A 17,714-nucleotide genomic window follows, 5' to 3' on the forward strand; every position below is an offset into this window, starting at 1 on the left:
ACTTGTCTGGTTTCTTCCCCAGCGCATGCTCTGTGACAACACTGGTTTGTCCATGTCCTCAGCGACAGAGACTGGATCACTGCCTCAGCCACTGGTACTAGTACAATACCAATTATCACTTTGTCCCTTGTGTTTATGTCACTTACATCTACGTCTCATTCCTTCTCCGGTCAAAAATGGCAGAAGAATCACAGTCCATCATAGAGGCTATTAAAAGTGCAGAAATCAAGCTAGGGAAGTTCAAAGTGAAATTTCAATTCTCTAGAGAAACAGCAACTGCAGCATGGACTTTTGAAGGATCACTCAAGCCTCTACAGAAAAAAAGAATAACCCACACCCAAGACAAAATACATGAAAACCTGTAAGACTGTGTTCTACCCATGTCTATAGTCCAGAGTTACACACACACACACACACAATAAGTTCCATTTTCAAAGAAAAAAAAATTTCCTCTCAAGAAAATCAAGCCAATAAATGAAGAGAACAGTGAATTAATAATATACAAAAATTAAAATTTTAAGCAACCAGGATAACTCCTAGAAAAGAGAAGTAAAACCACAAAATTGGAAGATAATACAATATTTAATAATTCAGCCAAGGAAATAAGATAACTAGTATTGTAGAAATCTCTGGATGGTGTGTGTGCTGAAGGGTCAATTTCATCACAGTGGACAGAGCACCCAATAACTTGAATCAAAAAGAATCTGTATTCCAAATGACACAGCAGAGCTAGCCCTGGGTCAGCACTCCCTTCTCCACCCAATCTGGTGACAAGATGCCACTGGTATGTGCCTGAAGACTTCAAAAACCCAGAGAACAGAGTCCACTGGACTGCAGATCTGGCGCGTGGGCTCAGATCCCCTCACCCTAACGGTCCCCTACCCCCACCCAGGTCAGCTCTTTGAGTGCTACCTAAGCCGCCCCTGTGGATGGTACAGCTAGTGATTACCGTTAATGGGAGTGTTTATCACTGCATGTGCTGAAAGTTAAGTTCAAATGGGTGTAGCTGGGACTGCTAGGAGGATAGGGCCTGATTCCTGCCTTCAAAGGCCATACACTTGTGGTAATGGCAAATGTCAATACACTGCAGATGGCCATGTCAGGTTCTGACTCACTTGACATTTTTATCCGTGATCCAGGAGAGTGGAAATGGCATGTTAATGGCAGCTGCACGTGGCCGCATACTGGACACGGAGCCCGTGAGAAGGTGAGGCTGCAGACAGTCCCAGGATCTCAGATGAAGGAAGAAAACCCAGAGTCAGCCTGGCAGAGACAGATGAGCTAACAGGCTTAGGAAGGACAGACAGATCACAAGTAATGGACAGGCTGACTGGCAGGCGCCAAGAATAGAAACTCTGGTGTGAGTCACATCCACGCAGGACAGAAGCCGTTCCGTCAGATCACTGCGTGGATCCCCAGCTCCAAGCCTTGCCGGGGAGGAGAGTGTGTGCTTAATAGCAAAAATAACTGCAATAATGAGTCTGGAGGGAGGGAGGGCATGAAAATAGGGGAACTCTGGAGAATTGGGGGAGGAAAGGTCACGGCATTCTGCAAAGGTCAAGAATATGAACAAATACTCTGTTTCTTTTGTTGCTCACACACCCTGACCCTGCTCGGTCACAAGGTGAACGAACCTCATACGCTCACTCTCAAACTGGCGCAAGTAATGCGTATGGTTTGGGAGTCCACAAATGTTAAACCAATGTCTAGAGTTAGCCCAGGTGATCCTCTACCTGGCTCTCAGTTTCTCAAGTATAGGCTCTAACCGTGAACCAAACCCATCCAGATGAAGAAATACATCCCTAGGACTACCAGAAGTCTCTTTGCCCTTATCACCAACTACTAAAGAATACCAGGCTGTCTTCTCTGGAGGTGTTTAAGGACACTGCCAACAGCTATTGCAAAAACCCCAGAGAGGAAATGGGGGAGGGCGAGGTGGGGATCTTCATGGGAGCCAGAGACAGGGCAGTTCTCCTCTAACCTGTTTAATCTGAGGGTCGACAGAGTACATGGTTAATTTGCTATTGACAGGTTTTGAAATTCTCTGCTGTGTTGGCTTCCTGCCTTTATTCTCTTTTTTGCTGGCAAGTCCATCCTCAAGCCATTAACTGCTCATTAGCACCTTCACAGAAAAGAACAGCATGGAAACTGAAAAGGGATGGGGGATAAAATTCGGAGTCCCAATGTAACCTGAGACAGAGAAATGGTTTAGCGGATGGATGTCTCAGGTGTCACCTAAAATAACAATCTTCTAAATCAAACTCTCGAATGGTCCTTAAAATCAAGGTAAAAAGGATTGTTTCCTCCTTTTTTTTTTTTTTTCATTCTCTTTCTCTTTTTTCTTAAATGGTTGTGTTATATGACCCTCAAAACTCAGAATCTTGGGATACTACTATTAATATCTTAATGATAACCCATCTTCTAGTTTATAGAAAGGAGTATTAATGGGATGAATCTTCTCTTACTGAGACTTTGTCTCTATTTAAAGTAGTTTTCTACTGGAAACCTGCAGTTTTCCGATTCTTGTGGACAGTGGTTGGGGGTAAAGAGATTGAGGGGGACACTTTCCAGAGTCACCAGAGAGCCTGGGGAAGTAGTTACTTCTGGAAAGATAGTCAGGGCCACAGTCTCTTAGTCATCTCTGCAAATTAGGTATTGACAGTGGTAACCCTCTGGGAGGAAGCAAGAATTTAGCAGGCAGGCAAAGACTCCAGTTTTGAATTAAGAGAAAGCCCAGAAACCTCTCTCAGCCATCAGACTGGCCCAGACTATGCCGGGAGTACTCACGATGGAGACTCGTTCATGAAAATCACAACTGAAGGGAGTCAGGCTTCTCCAAAGGCAAAAACCACTCTTAGGAAGCAGCAAATATGGATTATTTATGCAAAATGAATGAGACGGGCTGAAGATACAGATTTTACGCCGCGGGGATATGAAGAAAAGGAAGTTTAGTATTGAAGCGCTTCTTGAGGCACTCATTGTCCTTGATGTAGCCATAATGGTTTCTGTTTTCCAAACCAACCCCTGACTTCTTCAGATGTTGAAAAGTCATCTCAAAGCTGACATGGCCAAAGACTTAATATGTGCAAAATCAAGTTCAAGTTCACCACCCCATCCCAACAAGTGGTGACCTTGTCACTGCAGCTGCTCAACTGAAAAATCTTGTTGTAGTCTCTCCCTTGACCCCTGAGTCTGTCTGTCTGTCTGTCTCTCTCTCTCACACATACACACACACACACACACACACATCCTATGGCCAACTCACCAGCACCTCTGGCTGGTTGATGTTCCAAGTTCCCTGACATTCCCAACACTTTCACCAGCTCCGACCCTGGGACCAACTGGTCTCCCTCCACACTCGCCCCAATAGAATCTATTCACTGCATAGTGATCGGAATGATCCTTTAAAAACTTGAGTCAGAAAAAAAAAAAAAAACTTGAGTCAGATCGTGTTATCTCTCTATCCAAAAACTCTCCCAGGGCTTCTCATGTCACTGAGAGTAAAACGCAAAGCCTGTCCCAGGTCCTGTGAGGGCCTGGCACTCTGGCCCTTCTGCTGGCCCTTCCATCTCCTCCCTCACTGAGAGCATCTCTGGTTCCCATGGCTCCTGGTGTTCCTAGACCTCCTAGGCAAGCTTTCTCCTTCACGCCCTGCAGATCTCTGCTTATTAGAGAGGCCTTCCTGCAACACCCCACATAAGACAGTCATCACCCACCTACTTCCCATCCCCTTTACCAGACTTGACTTTTCTCCAAAGCGTTTCCCCACTGCATGTATCTAACTGTGTTTCTTATCTCTCTCCCCCACTATAGGATGTGAGCTTCGTCAGCACAAGTTCTTTGTTTCACAACCACATTCCCAGGACCTGGAACAAAGAGGGACACATCATAGAACCCCAACATGTTCCTGATGAGTGACTATTCCTGTTCGCTCTGTCCATACAGCTTCTCTATTTCCTTAGTATCATATGTTTTTATCCATTAGAAAGCCCTTTTGAAAAATGTCTACCTTATCCAGGCTGGCCTAATGCAACAGGTGATCTGTCCACACACGGCTTGAAAGCAAAGAAATTATTCCCTGAGAGGCCAGGCCTGGGGATAGCAGGGGTCACGCAGGCTGAGGTCCTAGAAGGAATGAATGGAATGGGAGGCAGGTCCAGAGGAGAAGGAGAGGACTCAGGATAGCTCAGAACACCAATCTCTTCTCCCTGTGTTTTCCTCATAAAGTTAAACCCAGAAAGAGTAAGTGATTCATCCAAGGTCACACAGTTGGGAATGCAAATCAAACTCCTCATTGTGTCCTGGCGTTATTTCCCTCCAAAGTGCATTTGCGAAAGAAAAAAAAAACCATTCCAAAAAAAAAATTTTGTTAGGGTTCTCCCTGCCAGTCCAGTGGTTAAGACTCTGAGTTCTCAATGCAGGGGACGCAGGTTCGATCCCTAGTCAGGGAACTAAGATCCCTGCACGCTGTCCAGTGCAGCCAAATTAAAAAGTTGAATCACTCTAAAAAAAAAATTATTAAGCTTATTTTAGTCCTGGGTGTGAACTGATGAACCCACTTCAACCCTAACCCTTTTATGTTCAACACGTTTTCCATCAACCTGCATGAAGAGAAAGAAGGTAAGCTTTTCTCATTTGTGGGTGACACAAATCTGGCAGAAAACAGCTAATAGAGTGAATGACAGGACCAGGATCAAAAAGCAAAAGCAATGAGCCAAAACTGACAAAGTTTAGGTGGAGTCTCAAAATATAACTACATAAATGTAAGAAGGAAGAAGGAAATAGGATACAGCAGCAACGCCTATGAAAAACAGAGGTACTTCAGGCCACCACAGAGGTTTAATCAGAGGAACCCAACGGAGTACACAAGTCTGGACCCGAACCCCTGACTCAGGAGACTCTGGTCCAATAGGCCCAGATATCCGTATGCTTCTAGGTTGGTTTTGAATTTTAATTTTTTGGCCATGCCACACGGCATGTGGGATCTAGTTCCCTGACCAGGGATGGAACCTCTGCCCCCTGCATTGGAAGTGTGGAGTCTTAGCCACTGGACCACCAGGGAAGTCCTCGGTGTGCTTTTTAAACATCACCAGTGATTCAGAAGTACATCCCAACTTGAGGCCCACCTGAAGACAGCAAGATGAGGGTCAGTCACAACCACAGTGGGGCCTCCACAAGCATCGATGTGGTCTTGGGTTATGATAATAGAAATATAGACTCTAAAATAAAGGTGACTGTATTTTCTTGTATGTAGATCAAACTTTTGTATTGATTCTTTCATTCACTGCTAAAATGTTAATCAAGTGCCTGTGAAGAGTCAGTCACCAGGCTTACAATTAAAAGACAGACCCATATAATGTCTCTAGCACTTTTGGAAAATATGCAGATGCTAATTAAAGATCATTCTAGATAAAAATACACATTTCTCTAAAGGGACGATGGGGGTGAGGGGAGGCAGAGACATTATATGTATGCCATTACAGAAGTATTAAGAGGCCTATGTATTCTGCTGTTTACTATTGCATTAATCTGCACAAAGTTTATGCATTTTTTTATGCATTTGTCACTTCTTTCTAAGTCAGGCTTTCTCGTGAGCTAACATTTCCTCAATCGTTTCTGTCTGCTCCCTCCCTTCCTCCTTTTTGTCATTTTTTCTTCCTTTTTTCCTTCTCTTTCTTTTTCAGAAACCACCTTATCAATTTTTAAGCATTCTGAATTCCTAAAATGTGAACTGTTGAGTGGTCTGCCATTTGGCCCTAAAACAACTCTGGGCTCTCATGGCCTGTTTTTATCTGTACCATATGATTTTATTTCATCAGAACTTCATGTATTTGGACAGTAATAAACAACACAGAATCTAAAAAAAAAAAAAAAAGACAGACCCAGCCCTGTGCTCACAGAGCTTACAGTCTACTGGGGAAAGGCCACAGCTGCAACTGGGGCTTTGCCAGCCTGTGGGTGCACATGAGGATAACTCTCCCAACATTATATCATCATCCTGATGATGCTCATCTCCGTATGTTTAGAGAAGTCTAACCTCTCCCTAGGATTCCTCACTCTAGATATTTCCAACAATCTAAGAGGGTTTATCACTGTCCATAATTCACTCCCAATTTCTTTTCACTACTTGGCAAGGAGCCAGATTTCATGGAGACTTGTGTGTAGAGGCCAGACCTACTCAGAGCTGGGCTGTGGTCCTCTGTCAGTGGACCGGTTCATTGGTGCAGAGCAGATACTAGACACAAAGCAAATGGTTAGGATACCATCAAAATGCCCTGGGTATCAGACAGGGAGCTTCTGAACTAGACAAGGTGTAATGAGAACTCCAAAAAAAAAAAAAAAGAGGATTTGAGATATTATGGAAGTACAATTTGGAGGACTCAGCCACTGAATGGATGGGGGAAAGGAACCAGGAAGAGGAAGGAGTCAGCACTATTTCAAGTTCAAGTCTAGGGGATCAAATAACTTAAAACATGTTACTTGATGTTGCTTGAGGGAAGAGGGTGAGGAGGGACTGGGGCCTATAAGTAAAGAATATTTATTCTGTTTTGGACACTTTGAGATTGAGATCCTGGTAGGCACCCAGGCAGAAATGTCAAGAAGACAGCGAGAAGGTAGAAATACCTCCATTGGAGTAGGCTGAAGTTGATGGAAAAAGTACTAAATGAAATCAACAGGTGAAGGACCATCCTGGTGGTCCTGTGGTTAAGCTTCCACCTTCCACCCTCTTGCACTGTTGGTGGGAAAGTAAACTGATACAGCCACTATAGTAGAGAGTCCTTAAAAAACTAGGAATAAAACAACGACATGACCCAGCAATCCCATTTCTCGGCATATGCCCTGAGGAAATAAAAACTGAAAAAGACACATGTATCCTGTTGTTCACTGTAGCACTATTTACAATAGCTAGAGCATAGAAGCAACCTAGATGTCCATCGACAGATGAACGGATAAAGAAGTTGTGGTACATATACACAATGGAATATTACTCTGCCATAAAAAGGAACACATTTGAGTCAGTTCTAATGAGGTGGGTGAACCTAGAACCTATTATTCAGAGTGAAATTAGTCAGAAAGAGAAAGATAAATATCACATACTAATGCATATATACAAAATCTAGAAAATAGTACTGAAGAATTTATTTGCAGGGCAGCAATGGAGAAACAGACATAGAGAACAGACTTATTGACATGGAGAGAGAGGAGAGGGTGAGATGTATGGAGACAGTAACATGGAAACTTACATGACTATAATTAAAATAGATAGCCAACGATAATTTGCTGTGTGGCTCAGAAAACTCAAACAGAGGCTCTGTATCAACCTAGAGGGGTGGGATGGGGAGGGAGATGGGAGGGAGTTTCAAAAGGGAGGGGATATATGTATACCTATGGCTGATTCATGTTGAGGTTTGACAGAAAAGAACAAAATTCTGTAAAGCAATTATTCTTCAATTAAAAAAAAAAAACCAAACAGAATCCACCTTCTAATGCAGGGGTCTTGGGTTCAATCCCTGATCGAGGAACTAGATCCCTCATGCCTCAGGGCAACTAAATCCATGAGCTGCATCTAAAGAAGCCCAGGAGCCACAACAGAGGCCCAGTGCAGGCAAAAAAAATTTAATTAATTAATTTAGAAAAGCAGATGACCTCTGATCTTTGTAATCCCAGAAAAAAAACTTCAGGAGAGATTGGGAGATGAAAGGTGAGAGGCAAGGGTTGGTAAAAGAGGCAGTTGGAGGAAGTGCAAAAAAACAAGACAGATAATAATAAGGCCTCTTATAATTTAAAAATTAATACCAATTTTTTAAATTTTGAGGACATATAAGGAAGAAAATTTTAATTTCCCATACTCCCACCCCAGAGAGAAACACTAAGAGCATCCTCAGAGAGTTCCCTCCAGACATTTTTTTATGTATACTTTAGGGAGGTTTGTATTGTTTTATTTGGAATGATACCTTAATGCACATTTATTCCTGATTGCTTCATTTAAATTCTATTTGGAGAATTTTCCTGTGTAACTAAATAGTTTTCAAATACTGTTTTTAATACTTTGAGCAATCGTTCACCTTTTGCCTAAATCAAAATGTACGTCAACAGCTAGGGTGGTTGTTTCAAATCTGTTTCTGTTATACAGATCCATCTTTCTAGATGTTGGAAAGATAAAGACAAGAAGTTTACTCCAAGGTATGGCAGGTTGAGGGGGAAGAGTGATTTTTGAAGGGTTTTGTTTTTAATGCAAAAGAAACCCGAGTTTGTTTGAAGACAGAACCAAGAGAAATGGAGGCAGAACACTGAAAGAGGAAAGCTCTGGAGAAGGTGTGGGTTTGCAGGAAGGTGATTCTTTGAGCTTCTCCCCCTAGCCTAGAGACAGCAGCCCCAGGAAGACCCCACACAATCACGGTCAGCTACTACGGAAGACAGAAACATGGCCCCACTTCTGTCCAGCCTCACTGCCCTCCCCTTTGGGGGACTGGATTTCCAGCTCACTGAGGAGTCATCCTCTCGCAGCTGCCCTAATGAGATGGAGTCCTCTGAGCCCCCCAGAGAAAGAGGCTACCCAGACTCGGGACCAACTATTGTGCTAATTATTTTGATGGGAGCAAAACAATCACGGGCCACACTGTTTCCTCGTTTCCTGTAGGATGATCAAGTCAGGCTCCAGGGGCTCGAGGCTATTTCTCTTTCCCTCATTTTCCATCCCCTCCCAGGAGCCCACGTGTCTCTTCCTTCCACGACTCTTCACCTTCCTCTGATCCCCTCCCAGTCCCATCCCCATCTCAACCCAAAGGAACAATTAAGATCTCCGAGGGCCACTGTCTGGGTTCAGTTTCCAAGCACTTGAGCCATCCTTCCTCTTTGTGTCTGCAGCCCAGATCCCTCCACAGAGGTTTTGTTGCAGCATCTTTGTACACTCCACAGCAAACTCTCAATATCTTTGTTCTTGAAAGCACCCAAACAGTGCATTGCCAGAAAAGACACAAGTCTCCAAGGGGTAAACATCCCTTTGCATTTCTGATCGTCTGAGGCTGTCACGTCAGGGAGCAAATGAAGCAGCATTTATTAGGCCACCTGCCTCGGAGCCACAGCCAGACAATGCCGAGGAAGCTTGAATGGGAAGGCAGAGCAGAGCTATTCCGTAGCCACGGGCGCCCTCTAGTGTTCAGTTGGAGGCCTTAACTCCCCCACAGCCTGACAAGATGAATAAAACAATATATGGATGCACAGTGGATATTCTCTCAGAGCATCTTAAATTCTTATTGCATTACCATTTCCAATCTAGACCACACAAAGAAAAGCTGTCTGCTTTTTCTGACAGATTATTCAGAGTGAATAAAAGAGTACCTTGGGTTCTCTTAAGAGTGAAAGTAAAAGTGTTAGTCGCTCAGTCGTGTCCAGTTCTTTGCAACCCCATGGACTGTAGTCCGCCAGGCTCCTCTGCCCATGAGATTTCCCAGGCAAGAATATTGGAGTGGGTTGCCGCTTCCTCCCCCAGGGGGACTTTCCAACCCATGGATTGAACCCGGTCTCCTGCATAGCAGACAGTTTCTTTACCATCGGAGCTTACCCTGGGTTATTTAATTCACTAGCCATTAGCTGCAGTTGTCAAGCTTAAACACTGAGCAGTGAGCCTTCTACATCTAGTGAGCTAATGCCAGAAAATGTTTTCACCGTGACATTCAGTACTGTCAAAATTGCAGAAAAACTAACAAACTCATATTTTGCTGGCATCATTGTATATTGGGAAAGCAACATGACAGTATGTTTAAGTATCATGAAATACAACACCTTTTGATCCTGATTCTAAGAAATAATAAAACAGAATTTTTAAAATTATATAGACAGGAATGTGGACCACAACTTTATCTGCAATGGTTTTTCACTATTACTCATCCACTTAAAATAACGACTTTAAAACCTCTTGTATGTGGTTTGATGTGACATGAAAAGAGCAGGTTATAAATTGCATTACGGTATAATTATAAAATGTGCATATTTTATGGATATGGAATATAAAGTAATGAGAACAGTTATGTTAAATGATTGAAAGTGTTTTGTTTTTCATGTTTTAATTGTACTTTAACTGCTTAGTAACAGATATTTAGTTAAGGATAAAATTTTTAAATCTACAGTACCCTTCTCCAGTTAAGACTAAGTGGTTAACTCTCAGCTTACAGCTTGAGGCCAAAAGACCATTTCAAGGCCTATATTTCTTTCTTTTTTTTTTTTTCAAGGCTTATATTTCTAAGGGTCAAGAACCCTTTCCTAATTGGAAAGAAAACACAATAAACACACAGTAAAATAAAAGAAGTAATAAAAACAAAAGAGCCTATCAATAAAATCACATCATGTGAACTGCATGGCTATCAGGAAAGATCGTAATGTCATTATTGAATGTCAAGGTGAGGGTAATGTTGATACAAATAAATTGGAATAGAATCTAAAGAAAAATACTAGGACAGAAAATTATACAGTCACACCTATTAATGACAGTTAAGTCACTGGTAAATGTATAGACAGACTACGGAAAAATTTGTCATCAACTTCCTGTTGATGACATTGTTAATGCAGGAGACCTGGGTTGGATCCCTGGGTTGGGAAGATCCCCTGGAGAAGGGAATGGCAACCCAATCCAGTATTCTTGCCTGAAGAATCCCAAGGACAGAGGAGTCTGGGGGGCCACAGTCCAGGGGATCACAAAGAGTCTGGCAGAACTAAGCGTCTAATACATACACACACTCATGTTACTCATGTTACACTCATGTTACTCCTGTGGTTCAGAATTTTTTTACAGCAACTAACCTTAGAGATTAAGGATATGGGGGTCAAGCATACTTGTGCATAGTTCTGCTCCCTGCTCAGGAGAAGACCCTGTGGCCCCAGCAATTTCTCGAGAGATCCAGATGTTTTCAAAAGCAAGGAAGCAGTAGCCAAAACAAGGTGATAGTCTAAAAGGCAGCATTAAAACGGCCTTTGGGAGAGCATCAGTAACATCAAGTCAGGATCTGGAACAAAGTAAAAATTCCAGGCAGGGTTAGGGTTTTGTTCTCTCCTACAGGTCTGATTTAAGCCCCTGGAGTGGTCATGAGGGGCTTCCCAGGTGGCACTAGTGGTAAAGAACCCGCCTGCCAACGCAGGAGGCGTAAGAGACACGGGCATCTTCCCTGGGTTGGGAAGATCCCCTGGAGGAGGGCATGGCAACCCACTCCAGTATTCTTGTCTGGAAAATCCCATGGAGAGAGAAGCCTGACGGGCTACAGGTCATGGGGTCACAAAGAGTCCAACACGATTCAAGCAACTTAGTACACACAGTGGTCATAAGACAGACTGGAAATCACATATCATGCTCACACCCAAACAATCTAAAACTGAGACACCATCCAAATAGTTCTAGATTCATGACGTGGGGATAGGGACCCAGCCTAGGGAATGTTTCAGAAACAGCCAGACCATCCAAAGGCAGAACAAAAAAACGTAAGGCATGTCCTCAAAGCAGGCCAGACTGTGGTTCAGGGACAAATAAGTCAATTTGGCAAATAACATTAATGTTCTCATAGATGTTTTCCTGGCTGAAATATGTATGCAAATCAATTTAACAGTGGAAAGTTAAAGGAGGAAATAGAGATTATCCACAATCAAAGTAAATAAAAAGCCTTCACAAAGATGAACAAATTATAATAAGAAATAAACCCCTGAGGAAATGCAAATAATTTCTTGTGTAAGAGGGCTTCTCTCATAGCTCAGTAGGTAAAGAATCTGCCTGCAAAGCAGTAGACCTGGGTTTGATCCCTGGGTTGGGAAGATTTTCTGGAGAAGGAAATGGCAACCCAAGAATATGTATTCCACTTGCCAATGACATGAAAACATGACAGTCGTAGCAAAAGTAATGCAAATATCACTGCAAAGTGGGTTCCCTTTAGCTTCATGGTGTAAAATTCCATGCGGCCTATATCCAGGGGAAAACAGAGCTTTCTTTTCTCTTGCTAGAATGAATTTCACCCTTCTACCTCAGAACCATTTCTCAGAGTTCTGGGCTGCTTCTTGTTTCTTCCAGCCTCCACTCCTCACCCTTTCTCCTTCTTCTGACGTCTCAACCTATAAAAGTAGGGACTCCCAGATGGGAGTGTTTGGGACAGACTCCAGTCTTAGGCAAGGGCCTGGATCTTTTCAAAGCTGTTTTCATTGCCCTTCAAAACCACTGAAAGCTCACTGGGATCCAAAAGCTCACGTTAAACAGCTTACCTGGAAAGTCAATAGCAATGGGTGAGAGGGGGACACAGCGGGAAGTGGGTGGCTCCAAGCCAGAGAGGAAGTTTAGCAGGGGGTCGGGTTTGGGTTTTTTTTTCAAGTTTAGGGTTTTAATCACATTCCAAGATCGCACCCTACAAACAAGATGGTGGGAACTCATTAAACTCCTGTTGTTGTTCAGTTGCTCAGTCGTGTCCAACTCTTTGCGACCCCATGGACGGCAGCACGCCAGGCTTCCCTGTCCTTCACTGTCTCCCAGAGCTTGCTCAAACTCATGTCCATGGAATCGGTGATGCCATCCAACCATCTCATCCTCTGTTGTCCCCTTCTCCTCCTGCCTTCAATCTTTCCCAGCATCAGGGTCTTTCCCAATGAGTCAGCTCTTTGCATCAGGTGGCCAAAGTATTGGAGCTTCATCTTCAGCATCAGTTCTTCCAATGAATATTTAGGATTGACTGGTTTGATCTCCTGAAGAGCCCTCAAAGCCACAGATGGAGACCTAACTGCACATTAACTGTAGAATCAGAATTCTAAGTTGGCCCCCAGATCCTGCCCCATGGTGTTCACAGCCCATAAAACTCCTCTCCCTTCAGTGTGGGGAGACCTGTTAATATGATAGGATCGGCTTTCCCTTGCTTAGGTTCCACTGTCTGACAAAGCTAGTAAACAGCATTCCCTTGCTCACATTACACTACACATACCTTCTAGCAGCGGGAGAGAGTTGTCTCCAGCTGACTTTTTATTTCAAGAGTAAATGCTTTTTTTTTAAATTTTTAAAATGTTGTGTTGGTTTCTGCCAGACAATAATGGGAATCAGCTGTAATTATACACAAAAAAAGCTGAGCGCCAAAGAATTGATGCTTTTGAACTGTGGTGTTGGAGAAGACTCTTGAGAGTCCCTTGGACTGCAAGGAGATCCCACTAGTCCATCCTAAAGGAAATCAGTCCTGAATATTCACTGGAAGGACTGATGCTGAAGCTGAAACTCCAATACTTTGGCCACCTGATGCGAAGAGAGAAGTTGGACTTCCGGGGGTTACTGACTTGTTGCTCCTCCCGCTGGTCAACCAGGGAATAAACCATGTAAACACATCCATATCCCCTCCCAGTTCTACACATCATCATCAACCTGGAAGGCATCATCATCTGGAAACGGTGAATGATCATTCTTTTCAGGGTCCTGGGTGATTGGCTTGGGTCAGAAGCAATCCCTACAAGCTGCTGTTAGATTGCACTTTACTCATTAGAAGTTATCTTGAAGCGATTAGCAAAGAAATAAATGGAAAAAAAGTTAACACTGGCTTCCACAAATTCAAATAAACAACCCAAATTGGGAAGTTTGCTCCACTGTGAAAGGAACCTAGGTTCCCTCTATCTTGTGGTTCCTACCACGTGGAGCCTTAATCTCATGGTCCAAGATGACAGCATCTCCCTTCCAAGCAGCAAGATGAACAAAGGTTCTCAAAATGGGCTACACAATATTTCCACTTGCACCCGCTGGGCTACATACAGTTTAGTCACAAGTCATACCCAACTGTGAAGGAAGTTGCAAAACTGTAGTGTTTATTCCAGTCAGCTAGATGCTGAGCTAAAAATTGAGAGTTCTGTTATCACAGAAGAAGTGAAGTGAGGTGAAGTGAAGTTGCTCAGTCGTGTCCAACTCTTTGCGACCCAGTGGACTGTAGCCCACCAGGCTCCTCAGTCCATGGGATTTTCCAGGCACAAATACTGGAGTGGGTTGCCATTTCCTTCTCCCCACAGAAGAAGGGGAGCACAAATATTAGGAGAAAATTAGTGATCAGTGCCTTCCTGTCCCTGACCTTAACATCAACCAGACGGAACGGGGAAGGGAGAACAGGGAATAAACCTACAGCAGCACAGGTACTGATTTTAGAAACATCACTGCCCAGGCCATTCGAGTTTTGTTCTAACATATATTTTAATTTTAATAGAAACATCAGTGCCCAGATGGTTAGAGGGGTCCAATGGATATGTTAATTTTAATGACTTAATGCGGACCAAGAACTGACCTTTGAGAAGAAAGGTGTCTCCTGGATGGCCACTGCCACAGCCGCTGGAGAGGAGCAGGAGATTAAACGAGAGGACGGTGGGAAGGTGCGGGAACCTGAGAAGACAGGCCTAGGGCTCCCAGGAGAAGGAGAGGAACTGAGGAGGAGGAGGGAAGGCACACAGATGTCAAAAGCAGCCAGCGTCTCCACAACTGTACCACACTTGGAGCATCTGATACCTGGTTAATTTCAAGCTTCACTTCAGGCATTCTTACCTCCCAGAAACAGGCCTCATCTTTGAGAAACACCAACAAGGATATCATTCTGAAAACAGAAGAGCAAGCCCAGCTTGAAGGAGGCCACCACGGCAGGAGTCTAAGGTGGTGTTCCTATGGCCTCAAACAGCCATGGACCACACACTACACTAGCTCTTGTTCCTGTTTCTACCAATAATGTGCTGTAATCGTCCAGTAAGTCTCCTGGAATCTCTAAGCTACATTTTTCTATTAATGTAAGTAGGAATAATATTTCTGCCCTCTGGCGTCTCTTAGAGTCATGGAAAGCATGAACTTTAAGTGCCTTGGAGAAACACAATTCGTCTATTACATAATTATAATATGCAATAGGTAATCTATAATAATACCTATAATTATACATTAAATAATATATCTATATATCAATTATATCATATATCATATAAATATGTGTATATATGATTAATTATATAGTATATAGTATAATATAGCACCTGCTAATTATATAATCCCACAATATGATTATCATAGTCATATTATGGTAAGTATTGCCACATAATATAATAATTATTACATATATAATGTATACTTTTAGATAATTACATAATATTACATAATATAATCTCATAATATATTTATAATAATAAAATTATATGTACTTATATGACTATATAACTATATAATATAGTATATAGTATATTATATATAACATTTCTATTTAAAAATAGGAAAGTTTAGGAAATCTATATTACTATTTATAATACAGATTTAGATATATATACAATATAAAATAGTCTCATACAATTTACAGAGCTTCAACTATGAACTAGAGGTGTGATGGAAAACCTGGAGGTGGAAAAGCAAACTTGCAGGAGCCACTCGCCGACCCTGGACCACCCATCCACCCTCCAGCCGCCGGGAGGCAGCTTTCACAGCCTCCTTCACCGGCACGCACTCCGGCCCCAAGGCGGGCTCTCTGTAGCTCACTCCTGCACGTGCATGCTTTCTGAAAAAAGCCCTGAGCCACTGAAATAAGCTTCCTGCGAAAGGTTACGACTCGTACCGGGCACTCTGTAGAGGGAGACCAGCGGCGGAAGAAACCACGGGGGCAGGTTCCGCCCCGGCTGAAAGCCCGTGGCCCGGGTTGCTTCCCCGCCGCCCCGTCCTCCCACCTGCTTCCTCTCCCTCGGCACCCGGGTCCACGACGGTGCTGAGCGATCCAGTACCCCCGAGCCGGCCACGGCCACGGCCTCCGGGAGACCCGGCGCCCCTGCCTGCCCCCTCGCCCCGTCCGCCCAAGGCGTCTGCGCCCGCCCTGCGCTGGCCCCCTCTCCCGTCCCGCACGGCCCCACGTGGGTGCCCCCTCACCTGGTCCCGCTGGGCTGACCCCGCTCGCTGAGACGGCCACTCTCTCCTCGCTGTGAACACGGCTCGGCCGCCGGAAGGGCGGCGAGGCCGGGCTATCACGTGCCGGCCCTAACGCAAAACTGCGTTCAGCAGCCGCTGGGTCCCTTCTTCCGGGAGCCGAGGGTCCTCGCGCCTCCGCCTTCTCCTGCCGCCCTCTCCTCGGGACCTCCTCGGGGTCTCCAGCTCGCCTTCAACCACCCGGGTCAGAGCCAAGGCCAGCACAGGCTGGCCACGGGGCCAGGGACGCGGTGGAGGAGGTCACGGAGCGGACGCGACTGCGCTGGCCGGTGAGCCAGTGGGCAAGTGGAGGCGGGCTTTTGAGATTCTGCCCAATGGTGGATGCTGGGATCACTCCTCTTGCAGCTGCCCCACGTAAGCCTCTGGGTAAGTTTATCAAACCCACCGCCTACCAGTCTGCCTCTTTCTTGGTCTCTCCTTGCCCTCTGTATTCAGGTCCAGTCTCAGATTCCACCCAGGGAACTCTGAGATTTTCAGCCAACAGGACTGCAGTGCCCTGGAGTCATCATTTCTCCCTTCGCCTTCCTCCAGCCTCACATACTCCCCAAGCTGAATCCTACAAGGCCCTTCTCTGGTGTCAGAACCCCAGGACCCACACTTCCGGGAGAGGAAGGACCCCTACAGCAGATGCTTTCCAAGAAGGGAGGGAAACGTGCACGTGCATCTGGAAGCATCAAGCCTGACCCCATCCCCCTTCCCTCACCACATCCTCCTTCCTAGGACCACCAGCTACCCCTCAGAATCCCCAAGTGTGCCAGACCTTCGGTTGCAAATTACAGATTCTTATTTAAACCTCCTAAGTGAGTAGCAGCTGTACATCCTGAACTCTAGAGAAGCTGGTGGCGTGTTGCCTCCAGAAGCTTACAATCCATTTAGAGAGGGGAGAGTGAGCCGAATAAAACAGAATCAGGATGAACAGCGTAAGGGCTATGACAGGGCAGAATGGCATGTAAGTCAGTTTCTTCAGCACACAGCCCGGCACCTGAAAAACTTATTTAAAATGTATTAAAATGTTTATTTAGAAAAAAATAAAAAGCAAATCCAAACCATTAAAAAAAACAACAACAACTTTGTTAGTAGGTCTGGAATAGGCTGTGGTCTTTATTTTAAAAAATCCCAGGTGATTTTGATGCTAAGAGGCCAAAGATACAGTCCAGTGATATAGCACAATAGGTACCATAGATTAGTTAGCGGTTTACTACTAAAACTATTAATATTGAAAACTCTGTTTTCTCTACTAGCCAGTTCCGTTACTGTACCAGTCACCACTCTAAGCAAAACCAATTACTCCATTTCAAAAAGAAAAATCAAAAACTATAGGAGAAGTGCCGTACTATGTGGAAAATCTCAAACACATTCCTTGACTTACAAAAGCAATCAAAAGAAATAAAAAAGCTCATTTTGTATCTCTGAGCATCAGGCAAAAAAAAAATATATTCACCTTTTCTTTGGAGGAATTACTAAATTTTGTTGCTGTGGGTTGAATGAGGTATCTGGGGCAACTGATGTAAAACTCAAATATTGTTTGCTCAGTCAGGCCTTGGAATCTGAAAGCATCAGTACCAGCCCCACCCTTACCATGTTTTCCTGTGACTTCAACACTTTACCAGCAGGATCCAGCTCAGAATCACTAGAAGGGGAAAGTATTCTGATAAAAGAAAACCATAATTTGATATCATCTGTATTTCCAGGTCAAACAGGATCTTAATAAATGTTCTTTATTATAGGAGTAACAAAAAACTTTACTGTCAGTTGCCCAAATTATTTTTCCTGTAACTGA

General features: G+C 44.0%; 1 long non-coding RNA gene across 3 annotated transcripts in view; it reads right to left on the reverse strand.

Annotated features, from left to right (window-relative positions):
• The window catches only part of LOC133050341 (uncharacterized), a 158,252-nt gene extending 142,034 nt beyond the window's left edge, over nt 1–16,218 (reverse strand). The window contains exons 1-3 of one of the 3 annotated variants that reach the window (XR_009691600.1): nt 15,878–16,016; nt 14,531–14,579; nt 14,277–14,412 (exon numbers count right to left, since the gene is read on the reverse strand). This is a non-coding gene — a long non-coding RNA (uncharacterized LOC133050341). Of the gene's footprint in view, nt 1–14,276; nt 14,413–14,530; nt 14,580–15,877 lie in introns of all 3 variants that reach the window. The other 2 variants (XR_009691598.1, XR_009691599.1) reach the window with 2 other exon arrangements.
• Nucleotides 16,219–17,714: the final 1,496 nt, after the last annotated feature.

Source organism: Dama dama, chromosome 32, assembly GCF_033118175.1.
Source record: "Dama dama isolate Ldn47 chromosome 32, ASM3311817v1, whole genome shotgun sequence".
NCBI lineage: Eukaryota > Metazoa > Chordata > Mammalia > Artiodactyla > Cervidae > Dama > Dama dama.